Raw genomic sequence first — 21,249 nt, 5'->3', positions numbered from 1 at the left:
CCCTACACTAAATTACAAATAGACCTATAAAGAGCCTTTTGCGGGGCATTGCCCCAAAGTAATCAGCTCTTTTACCTGTAAAAAAAAATACAAATCCCCCCCAACATTAAAACCCACCACCCACACAACCAACCCTACTCTAAAACCCACCCAATACTCCCTTAAAAAAACCTAACACTAACCCCTTGAAGATCACCTTACCGGGAGATGTCTTCATCCTATCGGGCCGAAGTCTCAGCGAAGCCGGGAGAAGTCTTAATCCAAGTCGGACGAAGTGATCCTCCAGACGGGAAGAAGTATTCATCCAGACGGCATCTTCTATCTTCATCCATCCGGCGCAGAGCGGGTCCATCTTCAAGACATTCGACGCGGAGCATCCTCTTCATCGGGCCGAAGTCTCAACGAAGCCAGGAGAAGTCTTAATCCAAGCCGGACGAAGTGATCCTCCAGACGGGAAGAAGTATTCATCCAGACGGCATCTTCTATCTTCATCCATCCGGCGCGGAGCGGGTCCATCTTCAAGACATTCGACGCAGAGCATCCTCTTCATCCGACGGCAATCAGCCAATAGGATTTAAGTTCAATCCTATTGGCTGATCCAATCAGCCAATAGAATGCGAGCTCAATCCTATTGGCTGATTGGATCAGCCAATAGGATTGAACTTCAATCCTATTGGCTGATTGCATCAGCCAATAGGATTTTTTCTACCTTAATTCTATCAGCCAATCGGAATTGAAGGGACGCCATCTTGGATGACGTCACTTAAAGGTACCTTCATTCTGTGTTATCCATCGGATGAAGAGGATGCTCCGCATCGGATGTCTTGAAGATGGACCTGCTCTGCGTCAGATGGATGAAGATAGAAGATGCAGTCTGGATGAAGACTTCTGCCCGTCTGGAGGACCACTTCGCCCGGCTTGGATGAAGACTTTTCCCGGCTTCGTTGAGGACTTCGGCCCGGTTGGATGAAGACATCTCCCGGTAAGGTGATCTTCAAGGGGTTAGTGTTAGTGTATTGGATGGGTTTTAGAGTAGGGTTGGTTGTCTGGGTGGTGGGTTTTAATGTTGGGGGGGGATTTGCAATTTTTTTACAGGTAAAAGAGCTGATTACTTTGGGGCAATGCCCCACAAAAGGCCCTTTTAAGGGCTATTTGTAATTTAGTGTAGGGTAGGGCTTTTTTATTTTGGGGGGGCTTTTTTATTTTGTTAGGGGGATTAGATTAGGTGTAATTAGTTTAAAAATCTTGTAATTTGTTTATTATTTTCTGTAATTTAGTGTTTGTTTGTTTTTGTACTTTAGATCATTTTATTTAATTGTATTTAATTGTATTTAATTGTATTTAATTGTATTTAATTTAGTTAATTTATTTAATTATAGTGTAGTGTAAGGTGTAATTGTAACTTAGGTTAGGTTTTATTTTACAGGTACTTTTGTATTCATTTTAACTAGGTACAGTAGTTATTAAATAGTTAATAACTATTGTACCTAGTTAAAATAAATACAAACTTGCCTGTAAAATAAAAATAAACTATTAGTTATATTGTAGCTATCTTAGGGTTTATTTTGTAGGTAAGTATTTAGTTTTAAATAGGAATAATTTAGTTAATGATAGGAATTTTATTTAGATTTATTGTAATTATATTTAAATTAGGGGGGGTAGGGTTAGGGTTAGATTTAAGGGTTAATAACTTTAGTATAGTGGCGGCGACGTTGAGGGCGGCAGATTAGGGGTTAATAAATGTAGGTAGGTGTTGGCGATGTTAGGGATGGCAGATTAGGGGTTAATAATATTAAACTAATGTTTGCAAGGCGCAAAACTCGTAATATAGCCGTTAGTTTTTTCAAATTTGACAGGTAAGTTTTAATTTAATTTAAGATAGGGAAATTGTAATTTTTATATAAAGTTAGGGGGTTGTTAGGTTTAGGGGTAAATAGTTTAATTTAGTTTATTTTGATGTGGGGGGCTTTAGGTTTAGGGGTCAATAGTTTAGTTTAGTATATTTCGTTGTGGGGGGCTTGCGGTTTAGGGGTTAATAGGTTTAGTATAGTGGCAGCAGTGTAGGGCTTAATAACTTTAGTATAGTGGGGGCGATGTGGGCAGACGGCAGATTAGGGGTTAATAATATTTAAATAGTGTTTGTGATGCGAACAGGCGGCCGTTTAGGGGTTAATAACTTTAGTATAGTGGTGAGGATGTCAGGAAGCGGCGGAATAGGGGTTAATAGTTTTTTTAAAGTGGCGGCGATCTCAGGAGTGGAAGATTAGGGGTTAATATATTTAATATAGTGTTTGCGATGCGGGAGGTCCTTGTTTTAGGGGTTAATATGTAGTTTATGGGTGTTAGTGTACTTTTTAACACTTTAGTTATGAGTTTTGTATTACAGCTTTGTAGTGTAAAACTCATAACTACTTTAGATGGTGGTACAGATCTTGTTGTTTTAGGCTGAAACGCTCGCTTTATAGCCAGAACGCAAAACTCGTAATACCGGCGCTTTGGGAATCCCATTAAAAAATTAAATTTTTAGGACTGCGGTACTGATGTTACGTTACAGGCTAAAAGGCTTGCGGTACACCTATACCGACAAGACTTGTAATGGTTGCGTTAGGGAAAATTATGCGTTATGGGCCACAACGCTGCTATTTGACTCATAATGCACAACTCGTAATCTAGGTGATTGTGATTTACATTAGAATGATTACTGCTACCTCAGAGCTGTGGTTAACTGTTTTGTGAAACAAGAAAGTGTCAAAAAACAATTAAAAAATGCATTACAAAGTACAGTTATATTCATAATATCACTATCTTATAACAAATATTAAAAACATATATTTTTATTTTTATTTTATATTTATTGCACCAAAAAAACCATAAGGGCTCCAAAATATGAGGTCTCATGTGTTAGAAAAAAAGGCAGACAAAGGGCTTTAACATAGAGATAGATACATATACATGTCTAAATACAGTATCCCACAAAAGTGAGTACACTCCTCACATTTTTGTAAATAATTTTTTCATGTGACAACACTGAAGAAATTACACTTTCCTACAATGTAAAGTAGTGAGTGTACAGCCTGTATAACAGTGTACCTTTGCTGTCCCTTCAAAATAACTCAACACACAGCCATTAATGTCTAAACCATTGGCAACAAAAGTGAGTACACCCCTAAGTGGAAATGTCCAAATTGGGCCAATAGTGTCACTATTTTGTGTGGCCACCATTATTTTCCAGCACTGCCTTAACCCTCTTGGGCATGGAGTTCACCAGAGCTTCACATGTTGCCACTGGAGTCCTCTTCCACTCCTCCATGACAACATTACAGAGATGGTGGATGTTAGAGACCTTGCGCTCCCCCACATTCTGTTTGAGGATGCCCCACAGATGCTCAATAGGGTTAAGGTTTGGAGACATGCTTGGCCAGTCCATCCCCTTTACCCTGAACTTCTTTAGCGAGGCAGTGGGCCTCTTGAAGGTGTGTTTGGGGTCGTTATTATGTTGGAATACTGCCCTGCGGCCCAGTCTCCAAATGGAGGGGATCATGCTCTGATTCAGTATGTCACAGTACATGTTGGTAATTATGGTTCCCTCAATGAACTGTAGCTCCCCAGTGCCGGCAGCACTCATGCACGCCTAGACCATGAAGCTCCCACCACCATGCTTGACTGTATAGGCAAGACACATTTGTCTTTGTAATTCTCACCTGGTTGCTGCCACACACGCTTGACACCATCTGAACCAAATAAGTTTATCTTAGTCTCATCGTACCACAGGACATGGTTCCAGTAATTCATGTCCTTAGTCTGCTTGTCTTAAGGCTTTCTTGTGCATCATCTTTAGAAGAGGCTTCCTTCTGGGACGACAGCCATGCAAACCAATTTGATGCAGTGTGTGGTGTATGGTCTGAGTACTGACAGGCTGACCCCCCAACCCCTTCAACTTCTGCAGCAATGCTGGCCCAAAGACAACCTCTGGATATGATGCTGAGCACATGCACTCAACTTCTTTGGTCGACCATGGCGAGGCTTGTTCTGAGTGGAACCTGTCCTATGAAATCACTGTATGGTCTTGCCCACCGTGCTGCAGCTCAGTTTCAGAGTCTTTGCAATCTTCTTATAGCCTAGGCCATCTTTATGTAGAGCAACAATTCTTTTTTTCAGATCCTCAGAGAGTTCTTTGCCATGAGGTGCCATGTTGAACTTCCAGTGACCAGTATGAGAGAGTGTGAGAGTGATAACACCAAATTTAACACACCTGCTCCCCATTCACACCTGAGACCTTGTAACACTAACAAGTCACATGACACATGGAGGGAAAATGGTTGATTGGGCCCAATTTAGACATTTTCACTTAGGGGTGTACTCACTTTTGTTGCCAACGGTTTAGACATTAATGGCTGTGTGTTGAGTTATTTTGAGGGGACAGCAAATGTACACTGTTATACAGGCTGTACACTTACTACTTTACATTGTAGCAAAGTGTCATTTCTTCAGTGTTGTCACATGAAAATATATAATAAAATATTTACAAAAATGTGAGGGGTGTACTCATTTTTGTGGGATACTGTATATATATGTACAGGTATATATATATATATATATATATATATATATATATATATATATATATATATATATGTGTGTATATATATATATATGTGTGTGTGTGTATATATATATATATATATATATATATACTGTATATATTTATACATACATTATGTTTATATGTGTATATGCGTATTTACAGACATATATACATATGTACATACATCACTGTCCAGGGGTGGGGAAATTGGGTCCCTTATACAAACCAAGATGTATAGGAAGGAAACTGCAGGGAATACCCTGCTACAATTTGAATCCTGTCACCCACGACATGTTCTCAGGGGGATACCGAAAGGAGAATACATCCGTATTAAAAGGAATTGTTCTAAAGAAAGTGAATATCAGCGCCAGGCTAGTGAGGCTACAAATAGATTTAAACAGCGAGAGTATCGAGATGGTATTCTCCTAACAGCAAAAGAAGACGTGGATCAGATTCCCAGAGAACAGTTATTACAATATAAACCCAAGAGACACAGAGGTAATGAGGATGATATGAGTAAGATCAAGTTTATTACTACTTATAGTGTAGAATACACTAAAATATGTAATATAATTAAGGAATCTTTTCCAATTTTGTACTCTGATCCAATTATCAAAGAAATTCTAGACCCAGGATGTGAATTTATACCTAAGAGAGCTAAAACTTTGGCCAACTATTTGTCACCCTCAGATGTGAAACCCACAAAAAATAAATGTTGGTTAAAACAGAAGAAGGGATGCTTCAAATGTCGACGTCTCGTATGCAAAACGTGTAGTTTTATACATGAGGGCGATAAATTTGTATCTAGTACAACTAAAGTGGAATATGACATCAGATTTTTTATCAATTGTGCTACAACACATGTCGTCTATCTTCTTACTTGTGATCTTTGTAAAATTCAATACACAGGGAAAACCAAAAGATCCCTAAAAGATAGGTTTTTGCAACATCTTACTTCTGTTGAGGATGAAGATAGCGACACACCAGTGTCAAGACATTAAAAAAAAAACATAACTCAGATGTTTCTTCTCTTAAGATACAGGCAATTGAACATATCACTAAATGGAAGAGAGGAGGTAATAGGGAAACATTGCTGAACAAAAAGGAGATTTTTTGGATGTTTAGATTACAAACTAGTGAACCAGATGGGCTAAACATCAGACGTGATCTGGATGTGTTTACTTGAGTATATAACATTAGCATAGGCCTTTTGAGAATAGTGTTTGCCTAATAATGTTAATTTATATATCATAAATTGAATCGACATTAAGAAGCTGCATTTATATATTGTTTTAACCTCAATCCATCCTGTTTTTCATACAGTAATGGGATAATTAATTGTGCTCTTTATATATCTTATTTGTGAATAGTATACGATATGTGGAAATTCTATGACTTTATCAAGATTTATATATTACCCTTAGCGAGACAGGGAGATCATTCATATGTATATATCTATAGGATTTATCCATAGTTAATGTATATATTTTGAAAATGTTTAAGATGTTGAGAAATGTGTTTGCTCATGTTGTGGATATAGGTATCCAATCAGGTACTCTATTACTGTGATGTCATGATCCAGCTCAGCCTTAAAGGGGCGTTTGAGCTGATCCCCAGGTAAGCAGTGATAAAGTGCACCTGGTGCACGAAACATGTCTGTGTGGGGATCTGCTCACTTGCCTGGTTGTTAGAGCTTTTGCTGGCTCTGTACAGGACATCCTGGTTTTGTCCTTTTTAACTTTTTGGAATAAAGTTGTTTTTTACTTTTTATCCTGCTGCCTGGAATTCATAATTTTTTCATACAGTACAGCGCTTTTTATAGCGCTTTGGTTATAACTTTCCTTTCATCCAGAGCGCCTTCTCTGCACCTTACATTCTATTTCTGTTTTGGCGTGTGTGGCTGTCACTCCTGAAGAGGCTGCCTACCTGATTGGATTACTACATACAGGGGTGTGTCCCCCGCCCACTCTCCATTGTGCCGGGCTCCGTTTACTTCACAGGACTGCGGGAGGAGCGCAGACTACACAGTGAAACACTCATGCTTTATGTACATACATAAACACATATTTATACATACATAGGCACATATATAAGTGCATTAGAGCTCTTTACAGTCAAGTAGATGAAAACATATAAAAGCATATTTATGCTATATTTATATTTAATAATGTGATAAACTGAGTATTTACTGTAAATATTAAACACAATGGCCCAGATTACGAGTTTTGCGTTAGAGGCTATGCGGTGCTAACGAGCAGTTTTGTCTCACCGCTCACTTACATGGAGCAGCGCTGGTATTATGAGTTTTCAGAAACCCATCGTTAAAAGACAAGAAGTGAGCGTTGAGCAAAATTTTGCTCATTACCACACTCCAATACCAGCGCTGCTTAAGTGAGCGGTGAGCTGGTCGTACGCACTCGTGCACAATTTCCCCATAGGTATCAACGGGGAGAGCTGGCTGAGAAAAAGTCTAACACCTGCAAAAAAGCTGCGTAAAACTCCTTAACGCAGCCCCATTGATTCCTATGGGGAAATAAAAGTTATGTCTACACCCTAACGTGAACCCTGAGTCTAAACACCCCTAATCTTACACTGATTAACACCTAATCTGCCGCCCCTGACATCGCCGACACCTACATTATAATTATTAACCCCTAATCTGCCGCTCCGGACACCGCCGCCACCTACATTATATGCATTAACCCCCTAATGTGCTGCCCCCAACATCGCCAACACCTACATACTATTTATTAACCCCTAATCTGCCGCCCCCAATGTCGCTGCAACCTAGCTACATCTATTAACCCCTAATCTGCTGCCCCCAACGTCGCCGCCACTATATTAAAGTTATTAACCCCTAAACCTAAGTCTAACATTAACCCTAACACCCCCTAACTTAAATATAATTACAATAGGATTGAGCTTGCATTCTATTGGCTGATTGGAACAGCCAATAGAGAATGCAAGCTCAATCCTATTGGCTGATTGGATCAGCCTTTAGGATTGAACTTCAATCCTATTTGCTGATTGCATCAGCCAATAGGATTTTTTCTGCCTTAATTCCAATTGGCTGGAGGATCACTTCGCCCGGCTTGGATGAAGACTTCTTCCGGCTTCGTTGAGGACTTCGGCCCGGCTTGGATGAAGACTTCTCCCGGTAAGTCGACCTTCAGGGGATTAGTGTTAGGTTTTTTAAGGGTGTATTGGGTGGGTTTTATTTTTAGGTTAGGGACTTTGGCTCGCAATAGAGCTAACTGCCCTTTTAAGGGCAATGCCCATCCAAATGCCCTTTTCAGGGCAATGGGGAGCTTAGGTTTTTTAAGATAGTATTTTATTTGAGGGGTTGGTTGTGTGGGTGGTGGGTTTTACTGTTGGGGGGGTTTTTGTATTTTTTTTTTTACAGGTAAAAGAGCTGATTACTTTGAGGCAATGCCCAGCAAAAGGCCCTTTTAAGGGCTATTGGTAGTTTAGTTTAGGCTAGGTTTTTTTTTTTATATTTTAATTGGGCTATTAGATTAGGTGTAATTAGTTTAAATATCTGGAATTTGTTTATTATTTTCTGTAATTTAGTGTGGTTTTTTGTACTTTAGCTAATTTAATTTAGGTAATTGTATTTAATTTAGTTAATTTAATTATAGTGTAGTGTTAGGTGTTAGTGTAACTTAGGTTAGGTTTTATTTTACAGGTAAATTTGTATTTATTTTAACTAGATAGTTAGTAAATAGTTAATAACTATTTACTAACTAGTCTACCTAGTTAAAATAAATACAAACTTGTCTGTAAAATAAAAATGAAACCTAAGCTAGCTACAATGTAACTATTAGTTATATTGTAGCTATCTTAGGGTTTATTTTACAGGTAAGTATTTAGTTTTAAATAGGAATAATTTAGTTAATGATAGGAATATTTATTTAGATATATTGTAATTATATTTAAGTTAGGGGTGTTAAGGTTAGGGTTAGACTTAGTTGTAGGGGTTAATAACTTTAATATAGTGTCAGCGACGTTGGGGGCGGCAGATTAGGGGTTAATAAATAGTATGTAGGTGTCGGCCATGTTGGGGGCAGCAGATTAAGGCTTAATACATATAATGCAGGTGGCGGCGGTGTCCGGAGCGGCAGATTAGGAATTAATAATTATAATGTAGGTGTCGGCAATGTCGGGGGTGGCAGATTAGGGGTTAATAAATATAATGTAGGTGTAGGCTATGTTGGAGGCAGCAGATTAGGGGTTCATAAATATAATGTAGGTGGCGATGGTGTCCGGAGCAGCAGATTAGGGGTTAAAAATTTTATTATAGTGTTTGCGATGCGTTTAGGGGTTAATAGGTAGTTTATGGGTGTTAGTGTACTTTTTAGCACTTTAGTTATGAATTTTATGTTACGGCGTTGTACCATAAAACTCATAACTACTGACTTTTAAATGCATTAGGACTCTTGACAGGGTAGGGTGTACCGCTCACTTTTTGGCCTCCCAGGACAGACTTGTAATATCAGCGCTATGGAAGTCCCATAGAAAAAAGACTTTACAAAGTTTACGTAAGTCGTTTTGCGGTAAGGCCAAAGAAGTGTGCGGTGACCCTAAACCTTCAAGACTCGTAATACCAGCGGACGTAAAAAAACAGCGTTAGGATCTCTTAACGCTGCTTTTTTACCCTAATGCACAACTCGTAATCTAGCCAAATGTTTTTACATGGAAGGAAAATATAATATGAATTATTAAATAGATATTTCTATGCATATCTTTATATAGCTATACCGAAACGTTATGGGTTAAGGCCCTTATTGTTTCACATTTATATGGATTAAAAGGCTTATTGTGAAGCACCCTTTGTTGCCTGCTTTTTTTTTTCCAGTTGCACAGCATATCTTTGGCCAGGTTTGTGTTCTGGGAACTGTTTATATATATATATATATATATATATTTTACCAAAAAAACATTTTTATATATATATATATATATAAAATTTATTTATGAATAAATAGAACTTATTCTTGCATGTGAATAACATTGCAATGTTAAATATTAATATTTCTCTTGTAAGGTGTATCCAGTCCACAGGTTCATCCATTACTTGTGGGATATTCTCCTTCCCAACAGGAAGCTGCAAGAGGACACCCACAGCAGAGCTGTCTATATAGTTCCTCCCCTAAGTGCCACCCCCAGTCATTCTCTTGCATCTCTCTACAAGATAGGAAGTATCAAGAGATATGTGGTGACTTAGTGTAGTTTTACCTTCAATCAAAAGTTTGTTATTTTTAAACGGTACTGGCATTGTACTGTTTTACTCTCAGGCAGAATTTAGAAAAAGAATTTGCCTGGAGGTTGATGATCTTAGGGGTTTGTAACTAAGGTCCATTGCTGTTCTCACGCATAACTGAAGAGTATGGGAAAGACTTCAGTTGGGGGAACGGTTTGCAGAGTACCTGCTTTGAGGTATGTTCGGTATATTTATTTCTAGAGAGGTGATAAGATCTAGAAAATGCTGACAGAGCCTTGTATAATTGAGGTAAGCCTGATGCAGTGATTTAACAATGACTGGGATCATGCTTACAAACAATGGTAATATTCATGTTAATACTCATATTTCTTAGTGACAAAACGTTTACATGTTAAATAGAAAAAACGTTTTTTCTCTGAGGGTGATAAATTGTTTTTTTGGAGCCTAGTTTCCACATGGCTAGTCAGGTACTCCTAGGAGTATTTTCTTAAGGCCCTCTGACATCGAGTGCATGGTGGGAGGGGCCTATTTTCGCGCTCTAGATGCGCAGTTCATATTCAGACTGAGACATCCAACTTCCCTAAAGGAGTCCTCAGGCATCTGAGGACCACATAGAGGGCTTATTCCTTTCCTAAATCGTATTTGAGGGCAGGTAGGAGCCACAGCAGAGCTGTGGCAAGGTGTTTAACTGTTTATTAACATTTTTTAATGTTTTTCAAATCCGGTTTGGGGCCTAAAGGGTTAATCATCCATTTGCAAGTGGGTGCAATGCTGCTTTAGTCCCTTATACACACATAAATTTCGAAGAGTTTACTATTTTTTAACACTGTTTTGCAGTTTATGTGATAGTTTTTTTCTCTTAAAGGCACAGTACCGTTTTTATTTAATTGCTGTTTCACATTTATTAAAGTGTTTTACAAGCTTGCTGGTCTCATTACTAGTCTGTTAAACATGTCTGACATAGAGGAAACTCCTTGTTCAATATGTTTAGAAGCCATTGTGGAACCCCCTCTTAGAATGTGTACCGAATGTACTGAAATTTCTATAACTTATAAAGACCATATTATGGCATTTAAAGATTTATCCCCAGAGGTTTCTCAGACTGACAAAAGGGAGGTTATGCCATCTAGCTCTCTCCATGTGTCAGAACCTATAACTCATGCTCAAGTGACGCCAAGTACATCTAGCGCGTCCAATGTGTTTACCTTACAAGACATGGCGGCAGTTATGAATCATACCCTCACAGAGGTATTGTCCAAACTGCCAGGGTTACAAGGAAAGTGAGACAGCTCTGAGGCTAGAACAAATACAGAGCTTTCTGACGCTTTAGTAGCTATGTCCGATATACCCTCACAATGCTCTGAAGCCGTGGCAAGGGATTTGCTATCTGAGGGTGAGATTTCAGATTTAGGGAAGGCGTTACTTCAGTCCGATTCTGAAATGACAGCCTTTAAATTTAAGCTTGAACACCTCTGCTTATTGCTCAGGGAGGTTTTAGCGACTCTGGATGATTGTGACCCCATTGTAGTTCCAGAGAAATTGTGTAAAATGGACAAATACTTTGCAGTGCCTGTTTACACTGATGTTTTTCCAGTCCCTAAGAGGTTTTCTGAAATTATTACTAAGGAATGGGATAGGCCAGGTGTACCATTCTCTCCCCCTCCTGCTTTTAAAAAAGATGTTTCCCATAGATTCCGCCATACGGGACTCATGGCAGACGGTCCCTAAGGTGGAGGGAGCAGTCTCTACCCTAGCTAAGCGTACAACTATCCCGGTCGAGGACAGTTGTGATTTCTTAGATCCTATGGATAAAAAATTGGAGGGTCTCCTTAAGAAATTTTTTATCCATCAAGGTTTTATTCTCCAGCCTCTTGCATGCATTGCCCCAGTTACTGCTGCAGCGGCTTTTTGGTTCGAGTCTCTTGAGGAGGCTCTACAGGTGGAGACTCCGTTAGATGATATTTTAGACAGGATTAAAGCTCTCAAGTTAGCTAATTCCTTTATTTCTGACGCCGTTTTTCATCTAACCAAACTAACGGCTAAGAATTCAGGTTTTTCCATTCTGGCGTACAGGGCGCTATGGCTTAAGTCCTAGTCAGCAGACGTTACTTCAAAGTTTAAGCTTCTTATCATCCCCTTCAAAGGACAGACCCTATTCGGGCTGGGCCTGAAGGAGATCATTTCTGATATTACTGGAGGAAAAGGTCATGCCCTTCCTCAGGATAAGTCCAATACATTAAGGAACAAACAGAATAATTTTCATTCATTTCGAAACTTCAAGAGTGGTGCAGCTTCAGCTTCCTCTAATGCAAAACAAGAGGGAAATTTTGCCCAGTCCAAACCAGTCTGGAGACCGAACCAGGCTTGGAACAAGGGGAAGCAGGCCAAAAAAACCTGCTGCCGCCTCTAAGACAGCATGAAGGAGTAGCCCCCGATCCGGGATCGGATCTAGTAGGGGGCAGACTTTCTCTCTTCGTCCAGGCTTGGACAAGAGACGTTCAGGATCCCTGGGCATTAGAGATTGTTTCCCAGTGACATCTTCTGGATTTCAAAGCTTCATCTCCAAAGGGTAGATTTCATCTCTCACAATTATCTGCAAACCAGATAAAGAGAGAGGCATTCTTACGTTGTGTTCAAGACCTAGTGGTTATGGGAGTGATCCACCAAGTTCCAAAGGAGGAACAGGGGCAGGGCTTCTATTCAAATCTGTTTATAGTTCCCAAAAAAGAGGGAACTTTCAGACCAATCTTGGATCTCAAGATCCTAAACAAATTTCTCAGAGTCCCATCCTTCAAGATGGAGACTATCCGATCCATCCTCCCTATGATCAAGGAGGGTCAATTTATGACTACAGTGGACTTAAAGGATGCTTATCTCCACATTCCGATTCACAGAGATCATCATCAGTTCCTCAGGTTCACCTTCCTAGACATGCATTACCAGTTTGTGGCTCTTCCCTTCGGGCTAGACACGGCACCAAGAATCTTTACGAAGGTTCTAGGGTCCCTACTGGCGGTTCTCAGGCCACGAGGCATAGCGGTGGCTCCTTATCTAGACGACATTCTGATACAGGCGTCGACTTTTCAAATCACCAAGTCCCATACGGACATTGTTCTGGCCTTTCTGAGGTCTCACGGGTGGAAGGTGAATGAAGAAAAGAGTTCTCTCTCCCCTCTCACAAGAGTTTTCTTCCTAGGAACACTGATAGATTCAGTAGAAATTAATTTTTTTCTGACAGAGGTCAGGTTATCAAAGCTTCTAACTTTCTGCCATGCTCTTCATTCCACTTCTCGGCCGTCAGTGGCTCCGTGTATGGAAGTAATCGGCCTAATGGTAGCGGCAATGGACATAGTTCTGTTTGCCCGCCTACATCTCAGACCACTGAAACTTTGCATGCTCAATCAGTGGAATGGGGACTACACAGATTTGTCCCCTCTGCTAAATCTGGATCAAGAGACCAGGGATTCTCTTCTCTAGTGGTTATCTCAGGTCCATCTGTCCAGGGGAGTGAGTTTCCGCAGGCCAGAGTGGACTATAGTGATGACAGATGCCAGCCTTCTGGGCTGGGGCGCAGTCTGGAACTCCCTGAAGGCTCAGGGTTCGTGGACTCGGGAGGAAGCCCTCCTTCCGATAAACATTCTGGAACTGAGAGTGATATTCAAGGTTCATCAGATTTCAGTCAGACAATATCACGACTGTAGCCTATTTCAACCATCAGGGGGAAACAAGAAGCCCCCTGGCAATGTTGGAGGTTTCAAAGATAATTCTATGGGCAGAGGTTCACTCTTGCCATCTCTCAGCTATCCATATCCCAGGAGTAGAGAACTGGGAGGCGGACTTTCTAAGTCGGCAGACTTTTCATCCGGGGGAGTGGGAGCTCCATCCGGAGGTATTTGCCCAACTGATCCAACTATGGGGCAAACCAGAACTGGATCTGATGGCGTCTCGTCAGAACGCCAAGCTTCCTTGTTACGGGTCCAGGTCAAGGGATCCCCAGGCAGTGCTGATAGATGCTCTAGCAGTGCCCTGGTCCTTCAGCCTGGCTTATGTGTTCCCACCATTTCCTCTCCTCCCTCGTCTGATTGCCAAGATAAGGCAGGAGAGAGCTTCAGTGATTTTGATAGCACCTGCATGGCCACGCAGGACTTGGTATGCAGATCTCGTGGACATGTCATCCTTTCCACCATGGACTCTGCCGCTGAGGCAGGACCTTCTACTCCAAGGCCCATTCAAACATCCAAATCTAATTTCTCTGTGGCTGACTGCTTGGAGATTGAACGCTTGATTTTATCAAAACGTGGTTTCTCTGAGTCGGTCATTGATACCTTGATTCAAGCTCGAAAGCCTGTCACCAGGAAAATCTATCGTTAGATATGGTGTAAATATCTTCATTGGTGTGAATCCAAGGGTTACTCATGGAGTAAGGTCAGGATTCCTAGGATATTATCCTTTCTCCAAGAAGGATTGGAGAAGGGATTGTCAGCTAGTTCCTTAATGGGACAGATTTCTGCTCTGTCTATTCTTCTGCACAAGAGCCTGGCAGATGTTCCAGACGTTCAGGCGTTTTGTCAGGCTTTAGTTAGAATCAAGCCTGTGTTTAAACCTGTTGCTCCGCCATGGAGTTTAAATTTAGATCTTAAAGTTCTTCAAGGGGTTCCGTTTGAACCTCTGCATTCCATAGATATCAAGCTTTTATCTTGGAAAGTTCTGTTTTTGGTAGCTATCTCTTCGGCTCGAAGAGTTTCAGAGTTATCTGCCTTACAGTGTGATTCCCCTTATTTGATCTTCCATGCAGATAAGGTAGTTTTGCATACCAAACCTGGGTTTCTTCCTAAGGTGGTATCTAATAAGAATATCAATCAGGAGATTGTTGTTCCGTCACTGTGTCCTAATCCTTCTTCAAAGAAGGAACGTCTATTACACAATCTTGACGTGGTTCGTGCTTTAAAGTTTTATTTTCAAGCTACTAAAGATTTTCGTCAAACATCTGCATTGTTTGTTGTCTACTCTGGACAGAGGAGAGGCCAAAAGGCTTCGGCATCTTCTCTTTCTTTTTGGCTGAGAAGCATAATCCGTTTAGCTTATGAGACTGCTGGTCAGCAGCCTCCTGAAAGAATTACAGCTCATTCCACTAGAGCGGTAGCTTCCACGTGGGCTTTTAAAAATGAGGCCTCTGTTGAACAGATTTGTAAGGCGGCGACTTGGTCTTCACTTCATACTTTTTCTAAATTCTACAAATTTGATACTTTGCTTCCTCAGAGCCTATTTTTGGGAGAAAGGTCTTGCAGGCAGTGGTGCCTTCCGTTTAAGTTCCTGCCTTGTCCCTCCCTTCATCCGTGTCCTAAAGCTTTAGTATTGGTATCCCACAAGTAATGGATGAACCTGTGGACTGGATACACCTTACAAGAGAAAACTAAATTTATGCTTACCTGATAAATTTCTTTCTCTTGTGGTGTATCCAGTCCACGGCCCGCCCTGTCACTTTTAAGGCAGGTGTTTTTTATTTTTAAACTACAGTCACCACTGCACCCTATAGTTTCTCCTTTTTTCTTGCTTGTCTTCGGTCGAATGACTGGGGTTGGCAGTTAGGGGAGGAGCTATAAAGACAGCTCTGCTGTGGGTGTCCTCTTGCAGCTTCCTGTTGGGAAGGAGAATATCCCACACGTAATGGATGAACCCGTGGACTGGATACACCACAAGAGAAAGAAATGTATCAGGTAAGCATACATTTTGTTTTTCATGTCCGGTTAACGCACTAGAGAAAATATGATTTGGGTTTACACCGAGTAGAGTTCTTTTTTCCACTTTTCTTGCTCCATTCTTGTGCGTGTTGGGTTAGCGTGAGCAAAAACTTTTTACTTTCAACTTGTAATGTGAGTGCTACCCAATGCATGTAAAAACTTACATCTAGTGGAGTTAGTGCACGAATGGGGCCAGATTACAAGTGGAACAGTATTTAATGTGCTAACTCCACTAGAAGTAAGCTTTTTGAGCATGTCGAGTACACTCGTATTACAGTTGAAATTAAAAAGTTTTCACTTGCGCACTAACCCGATGCATGCAAAAAGCCAAACGTAGAATATCGCATCCCATAAAAGTCAATGCAACAAAATAAGTAGAGAAAAAACTAACACACTACTCGCGTGCAAACACGATTGCATATCCTAAAGTATTAATATTTCACATTCCAATGTTCTTCACATAGCAAAATATGTTCTATTTATTCATAAATACACACATATATATATATATATATATATATATATATGACGTTTTTTGCACAAATGTATGTATTAATGGGGATTAATCCATGACGTTTTGGGGTCACCCCCATTTTCAAACAGACATACAAAATAAAGCAGTGTACTCACCCATTTTTAAACCCCTCAGAGCCCCAGAACGGCGCTACTGATGGCGTAACCGGAAGTGGATCCTCCCATGTGATTTGTGTTACGTCTTTACAGTAAACATAGCAACCAGACGCTAAGTCAGCAGTGCCTGGAATAACAAAAAACATATGTACATATTATCTACAATATGGCAGATGTACAGTATGTGAAGAGGTATACTAAACATTGTTTGCTACTATTCATGAATATTCACAAATCAACTAACAAGATACCCTTATGTAGGACCACCGACGGAAGCCTTGATTGAACTTCTTAGAGCCTGTTTGGAATTAAACTACTTATGTTTTGAAAGAGAGTACTATGTACTATTTGCAGATCGCTGGAACAGCTATGGGGTCCGAAGTGGCCCCAGCCTATGCAAATCTTTTTATGACGGAATTGGAAACCATGGGCACAGACCTGTTTAAGGATAGCAGGATCACATTATTCCGTAGGTATATAGATGATCTGTTTTTGTTGTGGAGAGGAACAGAGAAAGATCTCCAGGAATGGGCTGATGAACTTAACAATATACACCCCATGGTAAAGTTTAAAATGACATACAACAGAGAGACTGTGGACTTCCTGGACCTTTGTAATCTTTATAAAGGATAACAGGTTATCTACTACCCTTTATAGTAAATCCAGGGTTAAGAATTCATTGCTGCACGCTACTAGTTGTCATCCCCCAAGCTTGAAGAGAGCACTACCCATTTCCCAGTTTAAAAGAACTGTTAGAAATAACACAGATATAAATCTAAAAAACAAACAATTACAAGAAATGGAGAAAAGATTTGCTATGAGAGGCTATCAGAAAAAAACTGCTCAATGACTGTAAGGACAAGATTGCACACCTTACACAGAGTGAGTCATTGAAACCCAAAGAATGTACTAATGAGGACAACAGAATGACATTTACTACCACGTTCATTCTGGGAAAAGAAGATGTGATCAATAGCATAAGGGACAACTGGACCCTTCTAACAATGGATAAAGATTTACCATTTCGAAACTCTGATCCACCAAGGGTGGGCTATCGAAGGGCACACTCATTAAGAGATCAGCTAATCAAGACTGATCCCAGGAACTGTTATCTCAATGAAACATGGCAACAGGCAATAGTTTCAGTCGTCCTTATTGCACAAGGAGGTTCCCAATAAAGTATAGGGTCACATGTACGACAAAGTTTGTCATATACCTACTCCATTGCATTTGTGGGCTATTTTACGTCTGCAAGACAGTGGACGATCTCAGGAAATCATTGCAATCAGGGCAGCGATTGTAAAAGGGGACTTCAGAACAACCGGTGGCGAGGCATTTCGCCCAGACAAACCACAGCACTAAAGATCTGAAGTATATAATAATAGACCATGTAGCTCCTCTATCACGAGGAGGTGATAGAGCGAAACTACTGTTACAGCGTGAAGCCAGATGGATCCATACCCTGGGCACCATGACACCCCAGGGACTAAATGTGCACTTAAATTGGCTTATTTTATGATTCAGATAGAACATACAATTTTAAACAACTTTCCAATTTAATTCTGTTATCAAATTTTCTTCATTCTCTTGTTATCTATTGCTGAAGGGATAGCATTGCACTACTGACAGGAAGCTGAAAATATCTATTTAGCCAATCACAAGAGACAAATGTGTGCAGGCACCAATTAGCAGCAGCTCCCACTAATGTATGGTACGTGAGTATTCATTTTTTAACAACTATACTAAGGGATACTAAGAGAACAAAGCACATTTGAAAATAGAAGTGAATTTAAAAGTGTCTTAAAATTACATGTCCTATCTGAATCATGCAAGTTTAATTTTGACTTTCCTATCTCTTTAAGTTGCCTTAGTTCTCTGTATAGTCCCATGATTTATACATATGACCCTTTCTTACTGTAATATATATATATATATATATATATATATATCCTATTTCAATGTGTACATATTTAACTAATTTACATTGCCCCTTTTATTTGTTCCCTTTAGTAGATTGTGTGCCTTTTTTCTATGCACTGTAGCGAATATGAAGACTATTCCATATGATGTAGGAACATGTATTATTGTACACGGATCAACTTTTTCATGAATAGTAGCAAACAATGTTTAGTATACCTCTTCACATACTGTACATTTGCCATATTGTAGTTAATATGTACATATGTATTTTGTTATTCCAGGAGCTGCTGACTTAGCTTCCGGTTGCTATGGTTACTGTAAAGACAAAATGCAAGTCACGTGGGAGGATCCACTTCCGGTTACACCGTTAGTAGCGCCGCTCTGGGGTTCTGAGGGGTTTAAAGATGGGTGAGTACATTGCTTTATTTTGTATGTCTGTTTAAAAATGGGGGCGACTCCGAAACGTCATGGATTAAAGTTAAAACTTTGTGATAAAGACCCAGTGAGTGCCTTCCTTTCTTTGTTGATATATATATATATATATATATATATATATATATATATATATATATGTATATCAAGAACGTGTGTAAGAGAGACAGAAGCAAAGAGAATACTTAGCTCCAAAAGACAGGGAATTCAGCACTCTTTCATGAAATGATATACAGCTCTATAGTAAACAAAATAACAATTTTATTGATACAGAAAATTCACTACTAAGACACACTTCATCCCCTGTAAGATAGACAGTAAGTTTTTAAGTTGTATTGTCAGGTAAAACTCGCTTTCTAAAGGAAGCAGGCCATGTCAAGCTTATCATTCAGACCATTGGGAAACTGGGTGCCTAGTGTAGATATCCATCTACATTCTTTCCTGAGGAGTATCTTGTCATTGTCACCTCCTCTACCATTGACAATGCCTCTGTCAATGCAAATGAACTGCAGAGAGTCAGGATTGCTAATGTGAAATTCTTCAAAATGTTTGGCCACATTGCTTTTTTGATTGACATTCTTTATGTCATCACGATGTTCAGTTATGCAATCTTTGATCATTCTTTTAGTTTTTCCCACATAGTAACGGGGACACAAAGAGGAGAGCAGATATACAACCCCTTCTGAGTTGCAGTTTGTGAAATGTTTATGTTTATAAACCTTGCCATTACTCGCTGTGAACTCTCTTGTTTTTACCATGTATCTACATGCAACACACTTTCCACATGGGTAGTTACCCACACGTCTGTTCTGAGTCAGCCAGTTTTGTCCTTTAGGTTGTGACACAAACTGGCTTCTCACCAGCTTGTCCCGCAGACTTGGGGCCCTTCTTGCTGTCAGTCCTGGATGATCCCCTACCTCACGTGCTACATTTTCATCACTCAAAAGTGTATTCCAATTTTTAGCAAGACACAGGAATGGACCGCACTCACAGACTGGACTGGGTACACATCCTAAGCCACTGTTAACTCCACAGCCCTGAACACTGACAGACAGCTGCAAAGTTCCCAGCAACCCAGGCAATTAACCCCCCGAGCAACCTGGGTGTCAGGTCCGCAGGGGAGCATTACAAACATTAACACAAAACACAAAAAACCCAGCACTCACTAGCAGATTCACAGCAATGTTTAAAAGCAAAACTGGGGGAAGTCAGTAACATTTGCCGCCAAAGGATCAAGCCCAGGACCACGACAAGGTCTCAGCCTTCCTGGGACCCTAACCAGCACCCACACAATGCATACTTCCAAACAAACCAACTGGGAACCTTCCAGGGTGACACAGGCTTTTGTAACCTCCCCTATGTAAATACAAAACACAGGAATGGACCGCACTCACAGACTGGACTGGGTACACATCCTAAGCCACTGTTAACTCCACAGCCCTGAACACTGACAGACAGCTGCAAAGTTCCCAGCAACCCAGGCAGTTAACCCTCGAGCAACCTGGGTGTCAGGTCCGCAGGGGAGCATTACAAACATTAACACAAAACACAAAAAAACCCAGCACTCACTAGCAGATTCACAGCAATGTTTAAAAGCAAAACTGGGGGAAGTCAGTAACATTTGGCGCCAAAGGATCAAGCCCAGGACCACGACAAGGTCTCCCCCTTCCTGGGACCCTAACCAGCACCCACACAATGCATACTTCCAAACAAACCAACTGGGAACCTCCCAGGGTGACACAGGCTTTTGTAACCTCCCCTATGTAAATACAAAACACAGGAATGGACCGCACTCACAGACTGGACTGGGTACACATCCTAAGCCACTGTTAACTCCACAGCCCTGAACACTGACAGACAGCTGCAAAGTTGTCTAAGACCATTCCATTGGCAATTATACTCAGTAATGAATCTAATTATGGAAGTTGTGTCTTTCTCTTTTGGAAATAGTAAATTGTCCCTATTAATGCGTGCTGCATTATTTTTTGCCCCCTTTGCAATCTTTTTTGAATAGCCTCTCTGCACAAAGTTTTGTTCCATTACTACCGCATGTTTCAGGTATTTTTCCCTGGAGGAACAGTTCCTATGCAATCTCAGGAATTGTCCTCCAGGGATACTTCTCTTAAGATGAAAGGGATGATGGCTAGAAGCCAGGAGGAGACTGTTGGTAGCCGTCTGTTTTCTATAATTCTCGGTTGCTAGGGTTCCCTTTTCCACCCTAACTTTTATATCAAGGAAGGCTAGTTCAACCTTACTGTATTGTACTGTAAGAGAGATGTTCTTGTCATTTGAGTTTAGAGCAGAAACAAATTCTTTCAAGCTCTCAACATTCCCATCCCATATCATGAAGATATCATCCACATATCGAAGCCATATGTGGATGTTATTCTCAAAGAGGGGGTTGGGATACACCTCATTCATTTCCCAAGATCCAAGATGTAGGCAGGCATACGTGGGTGCACAAGTGGCACTCATCGCTGTTCCTCTTAGCTGTTGGTAGACTATGCCATCAAACATAAAGATATTGTTTGTTAAAATAAATTTTAATAGTCTGATGACAAAGTCTGTATGGTTGCGGAGAGAGTGCCCCCTAGTCAAAAGGAATTGTATGCCAATCTCGTGAGGAATAGATGAATATAGCCCCTCAACTTCAAATGAAACCAAAAGAGCTTCCTGAGGGATAACTACACCATCTATTTTTTGCAGAAAATCAACTGTGT

Source organism: Bombina bombina, chromosome 4 (genome assembly GCF_027579735.1).
Source record: "Bombina bombina isolate aBomBom1 chromosome 4, aBomBom1.pri, whole genome shotgun sequence".
NCBI lineage: Eukaryota > Metazoa > Chordata > Amphibia > Anura > Bombinatoridae > Bombina > Bombina bombina.
Note: the sequence above shows the minus strand (reverse complement) of the source record.